Below are 9,194 nucleotides of genomic sequence, written 5' to 3'. Positions count from 1 at the left end.
TAGAAAAGTTTTGCAAGGCTGAATCGCCCTTGATGGACGTGCTTCAAATCTTCGATATAAGCATATGCCCTAAACGCAGTAAATAAAAGGGTAATTAGAGTAACTTGAAGAATTATCTCACTGACCCTCCTGATGTATGAAGCTGGTTATGTCCGCATGATCAAATTACCTTGCTTCTACGCTTTTATTTCTTTTTCTTTTTGTAAGATGGCCGAATATTGGAATCTTCGAAGTCGGAATTGGTTGGCTTATCTCCATCTGAAAAGACAGAAGACGCGGTACCGTTCACCTTTCATAGAAAAACTGCAACCATGATACAGCGACTGTTTTCTTTTTTTTTTTGTTCAGTACTGGTGATGCACAGCCATTTTTTCTATTACCGTGGGGGCTTTCCTGCTTTATCTCACTTGTTTCTCCTGTCTATGATTTCTGCGAACGAATTAATAGTGGGGATTACAGCACAACCCCAAAACCTGCAGTATTATTGCTTCAAATGATGTATTATCATAATTTTTGAGACAGTGGAGGGAACGTGAACTGCTGAAAAAAATATCATCTGAGAGCTGAACTGAGGAAAATCCTTTTGCGCAGCGCCTTCCTTTCCGTGAGTCAGGCTTATGACCCCATTATAGCTATGTTACTTGAAGCTACACTGGTGCTGCGGATGAGACTTGTAAAAGCGTTTTCGTGTGGGTGTTGTTATCAATCTCAACATGTCTTGATAAAGCTTACACAAGTGAATTTATTCGCGCATACTCAAGAAACACAAGCTCTGCGCCGTAAGGCTCGAGCCGCTAAACATTTCTTCGTCCTGGTCTTGTGCGACTGGAGCCGTCGTTGTCTTATCCTCTCACGCACTGGCAGCAGTTTCCTGGAGTCTGGCGCGGGATGGTTCCCCTAGGACAGGGGCCGCAGAACACGGCGCTGCAGTCGGCTTGAGTTGAAAGGAAAGGATATACAAGACACTTGATTAGTCGAAACAAGATTCGATAGTATGTCAATGTCTTTTTTTTTTTCGCTTAGATTAGATACTGAGTGATCCAGAATTCTTTTGGGGTTGTAGCAAAGGGGGTGCGTTTTTTGTTTTTTAATGCAATAGCATTATACGGATTGAAAACTGGGACGTAAGCGTTGCGCTCACGTTTGCAACACGGGCCTATCCCAGATCCGGTGTAATCGCACAGGCATGGGTGGGCCGAGCCCAATAGCAGTGCACGATGTGCGTTCCTCTCACGATTTATAATTCGGAAGCATTTACATATCAAAACATCGTTTTCTGCGATGCAGGAAGACCTGTTCTCGGCAGGCCAAGTGACGGCACGAGAAACGGGCCAGGAAGAGCAGCGGAGTGGCGCGTGTATAATGTCGAGATGCGCATTACAGGAGCGGTGGAGGTTGCACGGGTGCGCACTTCATTATGGAGTGTTCTCCATCATACTGCGTCGTACTGAGGTGGTTGTAATAAATCGATAGCTGTGGTTCTATTAGTTATAAGCGCGCGACTACATGCAGAACGTTCCCATACATACATACATACATACATACATACATACATACATACATACATACATACATACATACATGCATACATGCATACATGCATACATACATACATACGTACGTACGTACGTACATACATACATACATACATACATACATACATACATACATACATACATACATACATGCATACATGCATACATGCATACATACATGCATACATGCATACATGCATACATGCATACATACATACATACATACATACATACATACATACATACATACATACATGTGTGTGTGTGTCTATGTGTGAAGGAAGCAGTTCGGATCCGGTGTTTCATAAATTTAAAGAATTGCAGGCGCACGTAGAAAAGCAGAAACATTTAATTTCGTCGCTTCGGCCGAGGTCCGGCCTTCATCACAGTGACTGTGTGATTGACTCTTGATAAAGGCCGGACCCCGGCCGAAACGTCGAAAATAAATGTTTTTTGCTTTTCTACGTGCGCCTGCACTTTAACACACACGCACTTTTATACACCCACCAAGATAATCTCAAAATAAAGGGGGAACGGAAGGCAGCAATAATCAAGTTATATGGGACAACTTGCATAGATATATATATATATATATATATATATATATATATATATATATATATATATATATATATATATATATATATATATATATATATATATATATATATATATATATATATATATATATATATATATATAGACGTGTCCAATAAGTGGAACGAGCAAGCAAAAAGAAATAAGCATCCACAAAAACCTGAAAAGGCCAGCCCTGAGAATCCCATTCTGGTATCACAGTCTGTCACTTCCAGATGATACCTGCATAAAATCTATTTCCGCATCCTTTCGTGAAGATTGGTACTGAAGTTTCCTGTATGCGCCTTGGTCATTTACTTAAGTTCTTTTTTTTTTCGCTTGGGTTGCAACGCGCCATAACGTCAGTATGAAATCAAATATAAGAATGCAGGCCCGTTTCATGCGGATACTGCAACAGTGACGTATAGAATGTGTTGTTCACAATCCATCGTTCACAGTCTTCAGCTTGATCACTGTTCAAGTGCACACCTCTAAGTACACTATCGTGAATTGTCTTTGTACCCGGGCACGTCCAAAATAGATGGCAGTCATCCGCTGCATACGCAGGAGCGGAGCACTTGGGACACTGGACATGGTGTTCTCGTGGTTGACCCCAGGTACAAGTGACGGTTGGTGTAAGAACCGCCCCGGCTCGAAGCGTCCGGAGAGGGACTTCCTCCGCGCGAGAAAGATTGTGGGGAAGGGAGCAAACATGCGGGGGGATGAGAGCACTCGTGCCAGAGGGTGGCTTTTCAGGCAATGAAAACAGAGCAGGTGGGGGGGGGGGGGGGAGTCAAAGAGAAAGGAGAGAGGAGGAGTTGCAAGTGTCGAGAAACAGTGAGTGATGCGGTCCGCAAGGACATTGTTGTGGTCATGACCACGTGCCTGCGCCCAGTGGACAGTAATGTTCACACGCGTGGAATTGTGAATTTTTTTTTATCGGCTCACAAATACGCCACGTTATGTTACTTTTTTGAGCTGCTTAACTGCTTCAGGCTGTCAGTATATATGTGCGCTTTGTTGATGTTCGGCAAGTTGACAAGGGTTTCTATCGCATCGTGGTCCTGAACCTGCAGCTCATTAACAAAGGGTCTGAAAATTCGGTTGCAAAGCTGCGAGTCGTTTGGATCTCAGGCTGTGTCGGACTTCAGAAAGCTATCTGTCCTCTTGAGTGAACCGCCGCATCCATGTATATGACACAGCATCCCGTAGGTACGGTCGTTTCAATTGTTGCAATCGGCTGAACCCGTCGGCGGAGCTTTGTTGTCTTGTTAGTGGTTATTCATGTATAATTCCACGGTGGAATCTTGTCCAAGTTCCTAATCATGGCACAAACAAATAGGAATAGAGTGCCGCAATGGTCGGTATGTAGTATTTAAGCTTTCTTGCTTCCTGGCGCTGCTCAGCAAACTCAGAAGTACTTACGCGTGTATATATAAGTTCACCCCTATTCCTCCCGAAACAAGTCGCTAGGCAACGCGTAGAAAACACGCAGGAAACACAGTTTACGTACTAACGCATCTGCAGCAGTCACTCGGCACGGGGCTTAACGTGGACCCACTGGGACAGCCTCGGCAGCGCACAACGTCACATCGGCCTGCACAGAAAAACAAAAACAAAGAAGCTTGCATCAGACAACTGCAGAACCGAACGTCTTGGTTTCACGTCGGTAAGTGACCCCACACGTTGTTCGCGTAATGTGTCAAGCAATTTATATGTCAGCCTTGTATCTGCAAGTCAAAACGCTTTTCGCAGGCACTTATTGTGAGCATATTCATTTCTATACTTGGTAAATGATGGAGGCATGCGCCGTTGTCCCACTGCACTGTTTTGCAGCAGCCGCAAAGTTCAATTGTTACGCAGTAATTAATATCGTCACAGTGGCGCCGACGCGCATTAGCAGACAAGCCGAGCAATGATATAGTGCGCCTAGCTCATTGCGCAGGGGTATTACGACCTTATATTCTGAAAAGTGTATGTCTGCGTGTGCATGTGCTTTCTTATTCGGCTATGTCATATATGTCTGTTCAGTTGACAATCATATGTTCTCGAAGATCCTGCACAAATAAAAATAGTCATCCCTAAACAGTTAACTTCAGGAGTGCCCGCACGTGTCCATGATTGACGGGTCGACACTGCCTTCCTTTGAGCATGCGCAGATAAGGTTGTGTCTCTTCCTTTGTTCCACCATTGCGCGACCTTTCAAGTGATGGTCGGTGTCTGTGTGATCCTGTTCGTTCCTACTTGCGTCTGTGTTTGCACCCCGGCCTTTGAGTAAAAAGGGCCTGTATTCACAAAAAATCTCTTACGCTAAAATTGTTCGCAAGAGAAAATGCCAGCCAATCCCAATGCTGAATATGTTATTAGGGAAGAAAGCCTGCCAATGGCAAAATGCTCTTACGAGCGAAAGGCATTGTGAATGCGGCCCGTTAATCCCTACCAACTTATTCAACTCTCAGTCGTTCTAAGCTGGAAAGCCGGCGACGAAAATTGTCACATTTTCAATGCAATCGAATCAAGTCAATCCTGCAAAGTTCCATGGCGCATATACGCGAACCGATGTGCCCTCAAAAGGCACAATCAATCAACGCATTACGTCCGGTAAAGCTGGTGACGGGACACCGCATGTAAAATTTTCGTACAATGTAGAGGCGTCAGTACGTCGCAGCTGTGCACTGGACCTCACATCTTATAAAATTCGTAAGTATGTTCTTATTGTTAAATATGTAAGATGAGCAGACTGTCCAGGAGCGGCCAACACTTTCCTTGAAGTTCAATTTTGTTGCTGTGCCAGTCTAAACTATAACTAATGTTGTCGGCATGAACTTTACGCCGCAAGGACAAAGTTATCTGCCATTGATGTGATGACAGGGGCTGCACACATCTGACACTTTGTCTTCGTTAATCTTCCCTGACTTGTTTTAATGTACTACGCATTATGCAGATTTGTGAAATAAAATGTTTGCCTGTACGGGGCGGCTGCAACAGTTAGGCGAGCCGCATAGAGAGAGAGAGAGAGAGAGAGAGAAAGGCACAACAAAATGCATGCAGGGGATTAAACCTGAACTGAGCCCGGTTGGCTACCTTGCACCGAGGGAGGAAAAAAAACTGAGTAAAAGAGGACTATGAATTCGCTGTTTGCCGCTAGGTCGACTTATAGGCGGCAGCACCATCGGTGCGTTAGTGTGGATAGGTGGATGGCGGTATACATTCATGGAAATATATACGGCAGGACTTCGTTAATTGTGAGCCATTTAGACCAATTTTCTGGTAGCGAGACACGCTAACTGCAGTCAACTGATAATAAAGGGTGTTTCGGAAAGTTCATTCGAAATTCCCCTAAATATAGGGAAGACACGATGACTCGGCGATTTCCTCGCGAATACATCGACCACAGAGACATACCTTTCGAAATGACTCGATACAGTAATTAGACAACGAAATTATAAAGATTAGGCTAGTTGTATTTCATAAGCGAAAAAATCGCAGGATTGATCTCAGCGCACGGTTTAGGGCACGTAATCCGAGGTGTTTATAACCGGTTCCAGACATGCGAAAAGCTGAATCTGCTAATTTTGAGAGCCTAATGAGATTCGGCCAGTTTCACACAGAAAAGCTTAACTGTGTTTCGAATAGAACTATCGGCGTACTGACTTTTTTTGACGCAACGAAGTGGCACCACCGCGGCACCCGTGAGCGAAGGTTTCCATGAGTTATATTCTGTTGAATATCGACACATAGCAACTTCCTCGCAGTAAAGACGCGAGAATAATGGAGATATTTCAGATGATTTTTTTAAACGGTACGTTACGTTCGATGCCGAAAAACTAGATTCGCTGTTCGCAAGCAAGGTTACAACGACATCAGCATTATAATAGCAATAGTGCTCACATTGTAGGAGAATGATTGGTAGCCGGACCACGCAATTAAAACGCATATTCCTACACACTAAGGAAAATTGCACCCTGAAGGGTGCTTTAGCTTGTCTATAGCTCACCCCCTTACACCCATGAAAAGGGTGTTTAGGCGAATCTTGTACACCTATTTGAAAGGGTGATTTTTTGGTATTACACATTTTTCCACAATATGTGTTTTTCCAAAATCCACACTGTTTTATTTTTACCCAACGGTCTCTTTTATTATATCACTACCCTAATCTTTCCGACGTACGTAGAAGTAATACCGAAGTGTTTTCAAGACGTTTATCAAATATGTAGCGAAGAAAAAAAGCCACGCAGCCTGGATTTGAACAGCAGACATACAGATTGCGAGTAGAAAATGTTACCTAACTTCAGGGGATATGTTACATAGCTGCATGGGATAATACAGCACTTCAAGGTGAAGTAATGCACATAGCTGCTCTGATAAGTTGGCGTCACGCTTTTCAGTGCTCCAGTTGATTTATAAATGAGCACCATGGTGAAACAAGTTAAGTGCAGCTAGCAGTAAGATGTACAAGGCAGAAAGGAGAGGACTAAGTAAAGGCGTGTCTTTCCACTTTGCGACTGGAGCGCGCCACCTCAAGAATAAAAGCTGTGTAATTGTCGGTGGTGAATTTCTCCTTATGCAGCTGCGAATGCTTATTTTAGCCGATGCTGCCTGAAACAGCACAAGACTTTCGCGCATAATATAGCGCAGGCCCCGTTAATAAAACAGGAAGAAGTTGCGCCTGAAGGGCTACGATTGGCTGCTGCGCTATGATTTGCTGACGACTGGCAGTTGATCTATAATATAACACCCAGCTGAAACAACCTAAACGAAGCCAGTGGTAAAGAACGAAAGGCAGGGTAGGAAATAAAAGAAAAAAGCTATGTATTTTCACTTCACCCCCGGAGACGCTATGTACACCCGTGAGCAAAAATATATGGACCACAGGGTTGCCGAAAATACAGAATTGCTTCCTAACTAACATGCTTGAACAGAAACTAACGAGTGCAATAAAAATTCGTAATGTCAGTTCGGACTGCAGTCTTTAATTTGAAGTTTCATTCAGATACAGAGGAGAAAATGAGTTTTATTGTGCAATTCTTGGTCCGTATACTTTTGCTCACGGGTGCACATGAAGAATCAGGATGACGCGTCCATGATAGCTTACTGTGACCAGATGACATGCTCGAAGAACGAGTTAGCGGAAACCGCTGAAAAATACATAATTATGTGTTTTTGCTTATTGAAATGTTGAAGTGCCCAAGCATATTTAAATTCCACAGGGTGTGTGTTTGGCATAGAACACCCTTTTAGTACCCTGAAATTAATGAAAGGGTGCAGTAACTGTGTTAACGAATGCACCCTTTTTCATGATCTTCTAAGACACTAAAGGTAGAAAAAGGGTGTTTCGACATCCAATGAACACTTCTGGATGTAAGTTTCCTTAGAGGATAGCTGACAGTGCTAGTCGAACTGGCATTCTATGCTAAAAACATCAAAATCTCACTGACACCATTGGCTAAAGGTCTACACTGTGAAACATCTTGTTGATGTGATAATGAAATGATTTCTGTCGTTATCACACAACGAACTATACTGGAAACCAGTGATACGGTCAACTTTTTGTTGTTGGTACCAGATGCCAATTTCATTGTTTCATAAATACCGGTAGTAAATACGCTGCTTCTTTATGCAGTTTGTTTTGTGCTTATAGCAGGAGCCCAAGAGTGTGCAATTACCAGGGCCTCGACAAGGGTTCTATATTGATTCGCAAAGAAGGATGTGAAATTCAAAACGCCGATAAAAGGGGCTATAGCTGGTGGCTTTGCATATTATTTCTTCTTGCGCTATGCACAGAAGGATGGAGACGGGAAAATCTTCCTTTTTCGATTTTTTCATACATGTAGCGCAAGAAGCCAATATTAAGGCTGTGGAATACCGCAGCAAAATAAATAAATAAATAAATCAGAACATGTTATTATGGGTATGTAACAAAGAAAAAGAAACAAAGAAAGAAAGCTAGTAGATGCTTTTCACAGTCTAGCCAAACTATTATTATACAAAGAAGTTTGATCATGCACACATAACGCATAAAAGAGTGAACTAAGCACTCTAGAGCAGTTTATACTTCAGCAGGTCAACGAGTGGCCGTCTTTCCTCAATAAATCCCTGCCCTATGCAGTAACTAAGTAATTATGGCGTTCTGCTGCTGAGGCCAAAGTCGCGGGATCGATTGCTAGCCGCGCCGGGGGCATTTCAATGAAGGTGAAATGCATAAACACCATCGTGCTATGCTGTCGGTGCACTTTGAAGAGTCCCCAGGTGGTCAGAATTGTACTTGGACCCTAACTTATAGCGTGTCTCATGTAGCTTGTGTTGCATTGCATGAGGTGTTAGATACCGCTGATGCATTTTACGTTCGTGTATGTGCTGTGTGTGTGTGTATTACTTTTCTCGCTCCCAATATTTCATCCTTCACCAGCTTGCCTGAAGTAGCATGCCAAACCTGTTGCTAGGCTAACCTCTCCAGATAGCCATGAGGTTCCTTCCTCTTTCGAAACCCAATCAATCAATCAATGTCATCATATCGGCAAAAAAAGTTACCACCCTGTCAGCGAGAATTCTCAAAGTTATTTCAGCAGTAACAAGGTCAGAAGGTGGGGTCTTACTTGGACGGCGCGACGTGGCACCGGCGGCTAGGAGGATTACGGTGAAGAGAGCTGCTAAAAACACAGAGCTGTACTGCATGGTGAGTGAGAATTCCTTGCGATGTTCACGGTCTTGGTGGAAAGGTTCGGAACACTAGCTCCCAGCCCCAAGTAGGTATAACCGGAGTGTTGTATAGCAAGCCTGCTGCCTTTTATCCAACGCTGCCCGAGAGAGAGGCAATGGCATGCTGCGAGGCCTCGTCAGCCCTTTCTTCAAACACTCAAGAAGCGTTTCCCTCTGACGTATGCTCTCTCCCTGCAACCGCGATCCGTACGCCAAGCTGCACACTGGCCTCTACGAGCCATAAACAGGCTTCGGCTATCTGCGAAGGATGAGAGAGTTGCAGTGGCGAGAGAACTTGTTGATACAACCGCCAGAAGTCATCGACGGTAACGCGTCGGTCGCAGCGCGAATTGGAACCTGGAGACGAAACTCGTTTCCACTCAG

General features: G+C 43.8%; 1 long non-coding RNA gene across 1 annotated transcript; it reads right to left on the bottom strand.

The window, feature by feature from the left end:
• Positions 1-722: 722 nt before the first annotated feature.
• Positions 723-8,986, bottom strand: LOC126516873 (uncharacterized). Its single transcript, XR_007596153.3, has 3 exons — positions 8,708-8,986; positions 3,625-3,708; positions 723-934 (listed from the first exon to the last, which is right to left on the bottom strand). It is a non-coding gene; the product is annotated as an uncharacterized lncRNA (long non-coding RNA).
• Positions 8,987-9,194: the final 208 nt, after the last annotated feature.

Source organism: Dermacentor andersoni, chromosome 1, assembly GCF_023375885.2.
Source record: "Dermacentor andersoni chromosome 1, qqDerAnde1_hic_scaffold, whole genome shotgun sequence".
NCBI lineage: Eukaryota > Metazoa > Arthropoda > Arachnida > Ixodida > Ixodidae > Dermacentor > Dermacentor andersoni.
Note: the sequence above shows the minus strand (reverse complement) of the source record. Positions and strands in the feature narration are given on the sequence as shown.